A 12,853-nucleotide genomic window follows, 5' to 3' on the forward strand; every position below is an offset into this window, starting at 1 on the left:
TTGCTATGTCTGGCCTAGCCTAGGGGCACCCACTGACACACAACCACTACCCGGATACCACCCCTCCAGCTGTGATGGCTACCGTACTCACCCCCTTGTGGCTGCTGTGATGCCCTCAAGTGCCCATCCAGCTCAGAGTGGGCCACCGCCAGTATGCGGGCCATCAGGGGGGTCGGGGACCGATGGGCACCCCTTCCTCATTGAGAGGCCATCCCCATCTGGGCCTCCACGGTCTTCCGTGCCCAGCATCTCAGGTCCTCCCACTGTTTGAGACAGTGGGTGCTCAGCCTGCCATAGACCCCCAGGGTCTGCAGTTCCTTTGCGATGGCACGCCATATTCCCTTCATTTGATGGGCGCTGACCTGCAGAGGCATTAGAGACAGAAGAATACCAATAGACAGTCCAGCCAGTCACACAAATGGCCCACCATAACAGTTTCCATCACCAATGGCACACACATAGCCCAGCACACAACATGTACACCACAAAGAGGACATCCACCTACCCCCCCTCACATGAGGCCTTCACACACACAACTCCATGCATGCATGCCACACGCATTGTGCCCACAGTGTACTCACCTGTTGGTCTGGAGGCCCATACAGCATTCTGTACTGGGGTAGGACCCCATCCACCAGTCGTTCCAACTCCTCAGAAGTGAAGGCTGGTAGCCTTTCCCTGGTCACATGGGCCATGGTAGGTTCCAGAACCAGGTCACAGCAGCACATGCAGTGTAGGTCCTCTCCCATGGAAGGTCAGAAAACAAGTGATGAATCTCGTAGAAAATGGCGGTCACATCTGCAGAGGTGCATACTGTCAACGCTGGCAAAGATCACAATTCGTCACTGTACCCCATAGGGCACAAATATAACCAATGAGGAATTGCACAGTGGTTCGCAACCGCCTACCAGTACGGCGCAAAAGTTCAGCGGCATTACCTCACTTCCACATGTCCCTTCACACAGGACAGGGGGGGGGACAGGCCTATGGATTAACGCTGTGTCACAGGATAAATAAGCACATACTTCACAAATTACACTGTCCCATAACATGTTTACAGATTGCGGACTGCTATTGTGGCTTCATTGTTCAGTTTGTAACATCCTCATCACTCTTTTGTCCCTTAGATACCTACTGCTGCGGATAAATAGGAGATGGAGACATACTCCCTTATACAGAACCCTGGTGGACTTGGCTCACTGGAGGACAGGCACATAATACTCACCTATAGACTGGACAGGGCCATAATCACAGAGCTGTGAGCCCAATTGGAGCCTGACCTCACATCTGCTATCGGTCACCCCACTGGGATCCCCACTCTTGTTCAAGTGCTATCAGTTCTCCATTTCCTGGCAACTGGTTCTTTCCAAGTGACAATGGGCTTGGCAGCAGGAATGTCACAGCCAATGTTCTCAAATGTGCTGATAAGTGTGTTGCCTGCCCTGATAAAACACATGTGCAGCTATAATGCATTCCCCCAGGTTGAGGATTTGGCCACTGTGAAGGCTGGATTCTCTGCAATGGGACATATCCCCAATATAATTGCTGCAATTGACGGAACACATAATGCATTTGTTCCCCCCCACCTGAATGAACATGTGTTCAAGAATCGTGAGAGTTTCCACTACATGAATGTGCAGATGGTGTGATTGGCGGACCAGTACATCTCCCATGTCAATGCTAAGTATACTGGGTGACACCTTTGTCCTGAGGAATAGCAGCATCCCAAATGTGATTGCTCAACTACAGAGGCACAGGGTGTGGCTAATAGGTGAGCCCTAGTTTCCACCCAGTATATGTTGGTGTATGCCTTTGCTGTTGGCTGTACGGGATAGTGTGTGGATGAATGTTGTCCCTCAATATTTGCAGGTGACTCTGGTTACCCAAACCTATCATGGCTGCTGGCCCTTGTGAGGAATTCCAGGACAAGGGCAGAAGAATGTTATAATGAGGCACATGGGTGAACCAGAAGGATCATTGAACGGACCTTTGGCCTCCTGAAGGCCAGGTTCCTGTGCCTCCATCTGACAGGTGGATCCCTGTGCTACTCATCCAAGAAGGTCTGCCAGATAGTAGTGGCATGCTGCATGTTGCACAAACTGGCCCTCAGACGAAATGTACCTTTTCTGCAGGAGGAGGAGACTGGAGATGCCCCTGTGGCAGCAGTGACCATGTGGACAGTGAGGATGAGGCAGAGGATAAGGATGTGGACAACAGAACATCTGTGATATGTCAGTACTTCCAATAACACACAGGTGAGACCGTGCAACTTTATATTTCTATGATTTGGTTGTATTCTGTGTGGCATTGGCATGCTGGTATTTCCCACTTCTTTGCCCACTTACTGTTACCTCTGGATATTCATTTTGCAGACGTTGGTGATTTGACAAATACTCCTGGTGTGATCACAACAGCCAGCTGTAGGTCATTAATTCTATGCTCATTCTATGTACAGTTCATTTGTAATGGGTGTAGCTGTTTCAATCAATACTTGAAAAATACATGTTTATTGCAGTGCTAATATATTGAGGGAAAAGTGCAATGGGATGGGGTGATGATGGAGGAAAGTCCAGGGTGTTTTTCCAGTCTGTTCGCAGCACCGGTGCATTCTCCATGGGGACATAGGAAGGGGAGCAATGGCAGTCCAAGGTGGATAAGGTGACTGGGTGGGACACAGGGGGGAAAATCAGGAGAGTCTCATTTCCTGGTGGTGGTCATGGCAAGTGTCTCTGGCTTCTGACTGGTTTGCAGAGAATGTTTACTGGGTGGTTCACCTTCTACAGGGGAGGGGTGCTGGTGGCCTGTTGGTCCTGTGGCGGGGGCTCCTGTCCACGAGCAGCAGCAGAAGTGGAGGGCTGTTCAGATGACTGGCTAGTGGCAGGGGCCCGCTGGTGTGACACTGCCTCCCTCATAATGTTTGCCATGTCTGCCAGCACCCCTGCTATGGAGATCAGTGTGTTGTTGATGGCCTGCAGGTCCTCCTTGATCCCCTGATACTGTCCCTCCTGCAGCCGCCTGTTCTCCTGCACGTTGTCTAGGATCTGGCCCATTGTACCATGGGAATGTTGGTAGGCTCCTAGGATCTCGGAGAGTGCCTCCTGGAGAGTCGGTTCCATGCTTCTGTCCTCCCCCTGGCGCACAGTAGTCCTCCCAGTGTCCCTGTTGGCCTGTGTCTCTGTCCCCTGAACAGTGCGTCCACTGCCACTGACTCCAGGTGCCTGATTGTCTTGTGTATGAGGTGTGGTCTAGGGTCCCTGTACAGGTGGACACACTGCTGATTGACATGTCCTGGGGACAGAGGTTTGGGGATGCTGGGTGGGTGCTGTGAGATTGGTTCCTGATGGGGGAGGCTCTGTGGTGGTCTGTGACTGGGCTTGGGTGACAAGCTGTCCAGTGGTCTCTGATTGGCCAGGTAGATTATCCAGATCTTGAAGACCAGAGTTACTGTCATCACTGTGGGCCTCTTCTGTAGGGGACTGGATAGTGATGTCACCTCTTTTCCAGTGACATTGACAGGGGTACCTGTGGCGATGTAAATGATGTATTATGCTTCATGTCTATAACATATTGTACATCCCTGGCTTCCCCTCTATGGTTGGTATTGCCCTGCCAGCTTTTACTTGTGAATGTTGGTGTATGGTGGGATTGTTAGTTTCCCTATGCTGTGCATGCTTTAGAGATGAGAGTCCATGCAGGGCTGTGAGGGGTGTCCATGCACTGGTGCAGCATGCAGGGCTTGGCATTGGGATTAGTGTGATGTGATGGTGGAGTGTGTGAGGTGGAGTGATGGGAGAGAGGGTGAGGGTGTGGTATGGCATGCAGGTATAGGGGGTGATAATTGTTGAAAGTTGAGTTACCAGACTCTAGTCCTCCTCCAACTCTGGCCAGGCCCTCAGGATGCAGTATTGCCAGTACCTGATCCTCCCATGCTGTGACTTGTGGGGGAGGAGGTGGGACTCCACCACTAGTTCTCTGTATAGCAGGCTGCTGTCTTGCAATGGAACGTACCTTCTCCTGTAGGTCGTTCTACCTCTTCCTGATGTCGTCCCTTGTTTTGGGGTGCTGTCCCATGGCTTTGACCCTGTCCACGATTCTCCGCCATAGTTCCATCTCCCTTGCTATTGATATCTCCTACACCTGTGCTCCAAATAACTGTGGCTCTGCCCTGATAATTTCCTCCACCATGACCCTAACTCCTCCTCAGTGAAATGGGGGTGCCTTTATGGTGCCATGGTGTTATGTGATGTGTGTTGGTGAGGGTGTGTTAGGTAATATGTTGGGGTGTGTGATGTAGAGTGCGTGAGGGGTGTATGGGTATGAGTGGCTCTAGTTGTTGAAAAGCACAACCTGTGCTGCGACGAGGAAATCGCTGCACAGCCGAACCGAAATGCTGCAGCCCAACTTCCAGAGAGAAGATTTGATGCAAACCCTGCCTTGCAAATGAAAATTCGACGCACAGCCCTACCAGATCGACACACAGCTAAACCAGAATGGTGCAGCCCCACTTCCCGTGTGAAGATTCGACGCAGCACCTGCGGTACAACAGAAAATTTGACGCATTGCCATACCGGATCAATGCAGCACCTCTGACTTTGTCCCGCTCACCCTGGATTTCCAAGCATCATCCCTGGGCATCTTAAAGATACCAGTATCGCAGTGAAGAATCACAACTGCTCACCAGAAATTGACACAAAGCCTCCTGCAGCGTGGAAAGAAACACTGCATCGTCTGTGCCGCATCAAAAAATCAGATGCACACCTTATTTTTCCACACACCTCCTCCTCTGAAGTCTCCTTGCATGTTATTGTTGGTGCTAACTTGGTAGTTCCTGCAAACAAGAGTCATCTGTTGATTTCTAAGATTTAAGACTCTTTTTAATCATGCTAAAGTGATATTTCAACTTGTGCTTATTGAATATTTATCGTTTTTACCTTCATTTTTACCTTAATTTAACCAGATAAATATCTTATAGTTTTCTAAACCTGTGTGGTGTACTTTTGTGGAGCTTTCACTGTGTTACTGTATGATTTATTGCACAAATACTTTACACCTGACTGCTCAGTGCCAAGCTACCAGAGGGTGGGCACAGGATAATTTGGACTGTGTGTGACTTACCCTGACAAGGATTGTGGTCCCTATTTGTGCAAAGGTAAATACTTCTGCCAACTACAGACCCCACTTCTAACACATTGAGTTATGTACAAGTAATTTTGATTATTATACATTAATACAATCACCTCCTGTACCCACCCTAAACAATAAAAATTCCCTTGACACCCAAAAACTCTTAGCCACTCTAAACCCTAAAGTACACTTTCCATCGAAAAATCCATACCCACCCTAAACCCTAGAACCCAGAGTTCTCTGTTTTATTTTGTGTGAGTATATATGTATATATATATATATATATATATATATATGTGTGTGCTGACGAAGGCGGTAACGCCGAAAGGCGTTGAAGGCGTTTACGCCGAAACGGGTTTTTGTGCAAATAAATCCTGATTAATTAATATGCCCATGGAGTGCCGTCTTTCCTTCAAACAGGAAAAAAGTGTGGAGAATTAGGCGAGGTAGCGCGTGCCATCTGACGAGCACCGCTGACGGTCAGGAACGGGAACAGAACGCTAACATGAAGTGTTTGTATGTATGCACTCACCACTAGGTAGTTATGTAGTTATTTTCAGGACTTAGGGCCAGATGTAGGAAAGTCCGAGTTTGCGACTTGCAAATTGCAAGGCTGAGTGACTCGCATTTTGCAAGTCGCAAACCCGGATACAGGATGGTGTCCCTGACTCCATCTGCGAATCGCAAGGGGGTCGCAAAGACCCACCTCATTAATATTAATGAGGTGGGTGGCAATTTGCGACCCCCTTCCCATTCACAGCACTCACAGGGATGGTGGCCTGCTGGAGACAGCAGACCACCATGTCTGTGACTGCTTTGAATAAAGCAGTTTTTTTTTTCTGTATTGCAGCCCGTTTTCCTCAAAGGAAAACGAGTTGCAATACAAATGAAAAAATTAAACGTTTGTGTTTCATTTTTCCATAATACCACTGCCTGCTCTGAAAAAATGTTTTCAGGGCCATTCACAAAGGGGAAGGGGTCCCATGGGTTATAGAATGGGTTAGCACCCATTTGAAATGGGTGCTATCTGCGAATTGCTTTGCAACCGTGTTCGCGGTCACAAAGCAATTCTACATCGCGATGCGAATCGCAAATAGGAAGGGGAACACCCCTTCCTATTTGCGAGTCGCATTCCCATTTTGTGAGTCGGTAACTCGCAAAATGGGAATGAGCATCGCGATGTCCAGTTGAAGGCTGTTGCCGAAACGCGTCGACATTTGGCTGGGACAGCGTGTGTTTGTTGTTCATTGTGGGCACATTATGGATTTCGCATTGGATGTAATTTTTGGAAGTGCCATTTATTTAATTTTGCTTTCTACATGAATTTTTTCAATAAAATGGAGCCGACGATTCTGCATATGAATGATTTTTAATTATTATATTCACTCTCTACTTTCCACAAGCTTTTTTGGATATTGTACAGCCTTTTGGTGTTTTATCGAGTTGCACCGTCTTTTTGAAAAAAACAAAACAAAATATATATATATATATATATATATATATATATATATATATATATGTGTATGCTGACGAAGGCGGTAACGGCGAAAGGCGTTGAATACGTTTACGCCGAAACACTTTCTTGTGCAAATAAATCCTGATTAATTAATATGCCCATGGAGTGCCGTCTTTCCTTCAAACAGGAAAAAAGTGTGGAGAATTAGGCGAGGTAGCGCATGCCATCTGACGAGCACCGCTGACGGTCAGGAGCAGGACCGGAACGCTAACATGAAGTGTTTGTATGTATGCATATATATATATATATATATATATAACATAGTGGCACTCGCCACTAGGTAGTTACGTAGTTATTTTTAGGACTTAGGGCCAGATGTAGGAAAGTCCGAGTTTGCGACTTGCAAATTGCAAGTCTGAGCGACTCGCATTTTGCAAGTCGCAAACCCGGATACAGGATGGTGTCCCTGACGCGTTCGCGGTCACAAAGCAATTCTACATCGCAATGCGAATCGCAAATAGGAAGGGGAACACCCCTTCCTATTTGCGAGTTGCATTCCCATTTTGTGAGTCAGTAACCAGGTTACCGACTCGCAAAATGGGAATGAGCCTCGCAATGTGCTTTTTGCATGGCGCAAACAGCGAATTTCGCTGTTTGTGCCATGCAAAAAGCTTCGTACATCTGGCCCTTAGTTCTCATATGAAAAGCACGTTTTTACTTGCTTATACCCTTTACGAATCTTCACAAAAGATTCCAAACAAATTTGCCAGTCACATCAGCTGCTGTCTGGAAAGTGTCAGGGTGATCTGTCCGGAGGGGTGGCGTAAAAAAAAACACTTTCCCAATTCATTATTCCATAGGGATTTTAAACAGTGATAGGGCTGAAAGTACTGGACGGAAATACTCCAAATTTGTCAGAATGCCAGTTCCTGGTCCAGAAAGCGACCCTTTTTTTGTTTTGGTGTAATTCTGTTCAGTAGTTTTTGAGAAATTAAGGGGAAAATAATTGTATGTACGAATGCAAAGGATTTGTGACCCCTCCTGATCTTGTGCAGAGATATTAGCGGCTGTCAATACTTCATCCACGAAGTGTTGGCAGCCACCTTGGGACTTGGTAGCCGAGTCACAGAAAAAAATATTTAAAAAAATTAAAGAGGCCGGGGTACATACACTACATACACCCTGACCCCTTAGCTCTGGTGGTGGGGTCCCAAGGTGACCTGTCCTCCCACCCCCCAGGACTAAAAGTATTTTTTGAAAATTGTCACCTGGATACAAGGCAGATCCTTGGATCTAATGAAAACGATGAAAATATTTAATAAAAGCAAGCATAGGCTTCCACACCATGTATTCATTAAGCACTCAGGTGGGCCAAGTCCTGGGAGCATTCTTTTTTTTGAGTGCTGGGAAATCTTCTGGCCCTCCGCAACCACAGGGACCACCACCTCCACGGGGTGAAATGGAAACGATGTGCCCCAGGGGATCACCACCTCCCTGGGATGAAATTATTTATTGGCCTCCGCCTTAGCCCCAGGAACTGCCACTGAAGCAGGGGGTCATCCGACACTTCCCAATGCCCCGGGTATCACAACCTCCCCAGGGCTACATAAAATAAATGGGGGGCAGCCCATCCCCCTGCCCCAGGGATGCTTCATTACTATTTAGTGCAGAGGGGGCATGCGGTCCCCCACAGCCCTGTGGACCCCCACCTCCCTATGGCAAAGATAAAAATAGTGAAGGGGGTCCATTCTGGCCCTCCTTTAACCCCAGGGATTACCACCTCCCTGGGACTACATCTTGTTGAAGGGGAGCTGCAAGGTCCCGCTCATGGAGCCACTGTTGGCCCTCGGGACCACAACAACCCAGGGCTGGCTCCTGCTATGACCCAGGGTGTCCAGCCCCAGGACATAGCTGTTTGCTGTGACTTGGTTGCAGCTTTGCAGCTGCAGCCAAAGCACACACTTTGGTTTGTGACAGCTGAACTGTCAAGAAGGTCCCACTGTCAAAAAACAGTGCTTTCATCTCTGTCTCCTGCATGCAGGTATGTTTGCAGGGGACAGAGTTGAGCGGTTTGCTTCAGCAAACACAAAGCTGCTGCTTAAAGCAACTCTTTGGTTGCTGACACAATCGGACAGCGGTAAAGGCTCTGAGTCTACTCCAACAATCCCAGATAGCATGTAAAGGGATTGTTTAAAAATAAAAAATTAAAAATAAAAAATAATGTAGGGACCAGCTCCCCACGGCCCCATATAGTACGTAAAGGGCTCAAAAAGAAACAGAACAGAAAAGTGATAGCTCAGTGTGAGGGTCACAGACCTTCACACTGAGTGTTGAGGGTTCAAGTCCAGCCTTCCATGTTTTCCTCCTTTTTTTTTTACTACAAATCTTTAAAGGCTCATACTCAAAGCCAATCTTACTCTTTTTAAATAACAAATACATTTTTCTTTTGAAATTTTTCCCAAAATATCTTTTCTAATTATGTCATATACCAAAACCTAAAAAAAACTCTCTCACTCCCTCTCACTCTCTCTCTCTCTCTGTTTCAATCTTTCTCACACACCCACTCACACTCTTAAGCACCCACTCAAAAACCCTCTTAGAGACTCATGCACCCTCTCACAGACCCACTCAGACCCTCATAGACCCACTCACAGCCTGAGCCAGGCCCTCATGCACCCTCTGAGAGACCCACTCAGTTACGCATCCGTTCACCGACCCACTCAGACTGTCACACACCCACTCACAGACCCACTGACACCCTCATGCACCCACTCACATACTTGGGCACACATTGATGCACCCACTAAACACTGATGTACGCACTCTCACAACCAGACAGACAATCTGACAGCCACTCTCATTCACAGATACATCCTCTCACACCTATTCTCACACCCTGAGAGGCCGAGACCAACTCCTGATGCGCACAGCCAAAGGGCATTGCAGGGCTGCAGGGTCAGGCTGCAGGCCAGGTCTTGCGGGCAACCTCCTGTGCACATGGATAAAGGCCATGCTCTATGCAAGGTTGGGTGCTTATAGAGGATTGGCCTCACCACCACCAAAAGCCATGTGCGGTGGTGGTTGGATTAACGTATTATAATGAAAATTACCATACATTTTAAAAAAACATAGAAATTCACTGCAAAAAATCAAAGGTTACAGGGACGTTACAGTTAGGCTCACATTTAAAATTTATGAAACCATAGAAATTCACCAGTTATAGTTTGAGTAAACTCAAGTAACTATAACTCGTGCCCTTGCCATGCACTGCTACAAATTATGGCACTGATGACATCTTTCATACTATGATAACATCATTGATAATACAAATTTAATATTTTCAGGGGCCAAATAAAAGAAAAGGGTGGGAGATTAGTCTTTTTTTTTTATAATCTCTGAAAAATCAGTGGATCTGGATCCACGGCTTTTTCAGAGATAATTTTTTAAAATATGCATTTCATCCCTGTTGGGGTCCTGAGGAGGCCATAGCTCCAGGCTGGAGGAAAGGGATGACCATACTCTGGCCACTTTTCTTAACACTTTTTTGTGGGACTTGACTAAAGCTGAGTCCCAAAGTGGTTGTCAACACAAGCACAGTTGGATTCACGGAGGATCTGCAACTCTAGATATCTATACTTTTTGCCCTTTAATATCTCCAAAACCATTGAACGGATTTATACCAAATCACAAATAAAATATAATCTCTGGCCTAAGAGCTAGCTTTCTTGCAAATTTGATGTAATTTTATTCAGTGGTTCGAGATATAGTTGTGTTCAATATCCCTATGGAAAAATGCATAGGAAAAACCTGTTTTGGGACCCCCCCTTATTCTCGGTCCCGCTTGGCGGATCCCCCGAAACATTCAAGACAGCAGCTGAAACCACTGAAGTATAAGTTTTACAAATTTTGTGAAGATTTTCCAAGCAGCACCAAAGTTATTGGGAAAACAAAAAATGGTCTTCCTATGGAAGTTAGGTCCTAACTAACTAACTAAAACTACATATATATATATATATATATATATATATATATATATATATATACTCTACTAGCAGTTACCAGTAGGTAGTTTTAGTTAGGATCTAGCTTCCATTGGAAGTTTGTGTGTGTGGTGGTAGTATCTGCTCTGGTGACAGAAGTTACCAGCCATAGCACTAGATGCTGTTGTTGGGGTAGAAGTCGTCAGTCATTATCCCAGGTTCTGCCCTTGGTCACCAGTCATCAGACATAATTAAGGGTGGGTGGTGTTTGCAGAGTTCTACTCAGTGGAATTTCAGGGAGTTATCTAAAAGCTCAGTGAAATACCGCAGAGTTCCACATGCAGCAGAATGCTGCCTGGTCGAAAACTGAGATTTAAATTGAATGGTCTGAATGAAGTGCCATCTAGCAATAGATTTCCTTGTGATGCTATGCTTCAGTTTCTCATCCATTCGTATGTGAAAAACACTGGTTGTCAATAGGCTGTTAACCATATACAAATCAGTGCAGTGACTGAGTTATGGGTCAGTATACCCCAATTAAAAAAATTGGGAGGTAAAGCTAAACACAAAACTATTTCCACCATCATATTTTACCTCCAGATTTAGCTGATCTAAACAAGCATCTCAAAGTGAGACTAGATACCATTGCCCGGCTCCGTATGTCACCGAGGTCACGTGTCACGTGTAAAATAAAACCCGAAAACATTGTGGGCTGGATGATACGATAATGATAGAGACACCTTCACAAAGTAATAGAGGGAATAGAAGTTTGTTTCTATAGATTTACTTATAGCTCTGGTGCAAAACCCTTATGGAATTCACAGCATCCATCGAACACCGAAGGAAGTCTACAATAGTTGTAGAATTGCTTTGAATAATTGGAGATAAGTGGAGATTCCAGCTCATTCATTCAACAGATGTAGATAGGAAAAAGATGTAAATGTTCAATCACACACTGGGCCTGATTACAACTTTGGAGGAGGTGTTAATCCGTCCCAAATGTGACGGATATACCACCAGCCGTATTACGAGTTCCATAGGATATAATGGACTCGTAATACGGCTGGTGGTATATCCGTCACTTTACCGTCACTTTTGGGATGGATTAACACCTCCTCCAAAGTTGTAATCAGGCCCACAATGTTTAACATTCTAAACACAAGTAAATAAACACTACCATGAGTCACTCAGGTTTGATCCTTCGTTAATCACTGTGTGAGCTAAACCAAGGGCAAAGGTCATCATCCAATATAAAGGTGCTGACTAGGTGTACCAGTAATCAACCATATCTGTGTATTATCTCTTTTGTGGACCCAGGTTGAGACCTTGTACACTTGTAGATATGATTCAATATCCAATTAGGACATACTGCACTGTATAATGTTTTGTGGGTTTTATAGTGATCTGTGTAAGACTTTTTTATTCCACTTAAGGGAAATTCATTTTACTCAGGTCTAACCAGTTCTGTTATTTTAACAAATGCTCTCTGATGAGTATACTTGATTTCATGTGGTACTTTTGTTAAAGGACGTGGTTAGAAAAAGATGGATTTTAGATACTGATCTATTATATGGTACTTTCAAGGTTTAAAACTGAAATAAAGTCTGTTTTGAGTTTTGTCTCCTGTCATAAGTAAGCATGTGCCAAACACTTCACTGAGTTTGACTGTTGGTCTTTAAATAACACTTTCTGCATTATAAGAGGGAAGGTGGGAACAAAAGTTATACTAATGTGTCAAACGTGGTACCCACTAATGTCCTTTATATGGCTTTTTTTACCTGATGGTTTTTAGCTAAGCAAAAGCATATGTACCTGTTAGAAACAGGGCTTCTGGTTGGCAGAGGTATGCACCCTGTACAAGCAGGAACCACAATCCTAGTCAGGGTAAGTCAGATACATACCATAAACTAACCTGTGCTCACATTCTGATAGCTTGGCACATATCAGACAGGTTTAACTTAGGACGCAATATGTAAAGTATCTGTCCATCTCTTAAAAGAGCAAAGCAGTGAAAACACCACACAAAGATAATCCACACCAGGTGAAAACACAGAGCTTATTTTAATGAACAAAAAAAGCCAAAATGACAAAATCCAATAAGTAGAAGTTGTGATATGAAGTTTTAAAGAATATTTGTAAATATAGTGCTTAGAAGCTTAAAACATCAGTTGGGTCTATCAGGTCTGTCAGGTCGTGCTTGGCCAGGGTAAATCCAAACGTTAGGGCTGACCACGATTGAGCTAAAGGAACAACACTTGTCCTGCTGTAAAAGTAGCTTGTGTGGTGGGTGATA

The sequence above is a fragment of the Pleurodeles waltl genome, chromosome 9, assembly GCF_031143425.1.
Source record: "Pleurodeles waltl isolate 20211129_DDA chromosome 9, aPleWal1.hap1.20221129, whole genome shotgun sequence".
Classification (NCBI taxonomy): Eukaryota; Metazoa; Chordata; class Amphibia; order Caudata; family Salamandridae; genus Pleurodeles; species Pleurodeles waltl.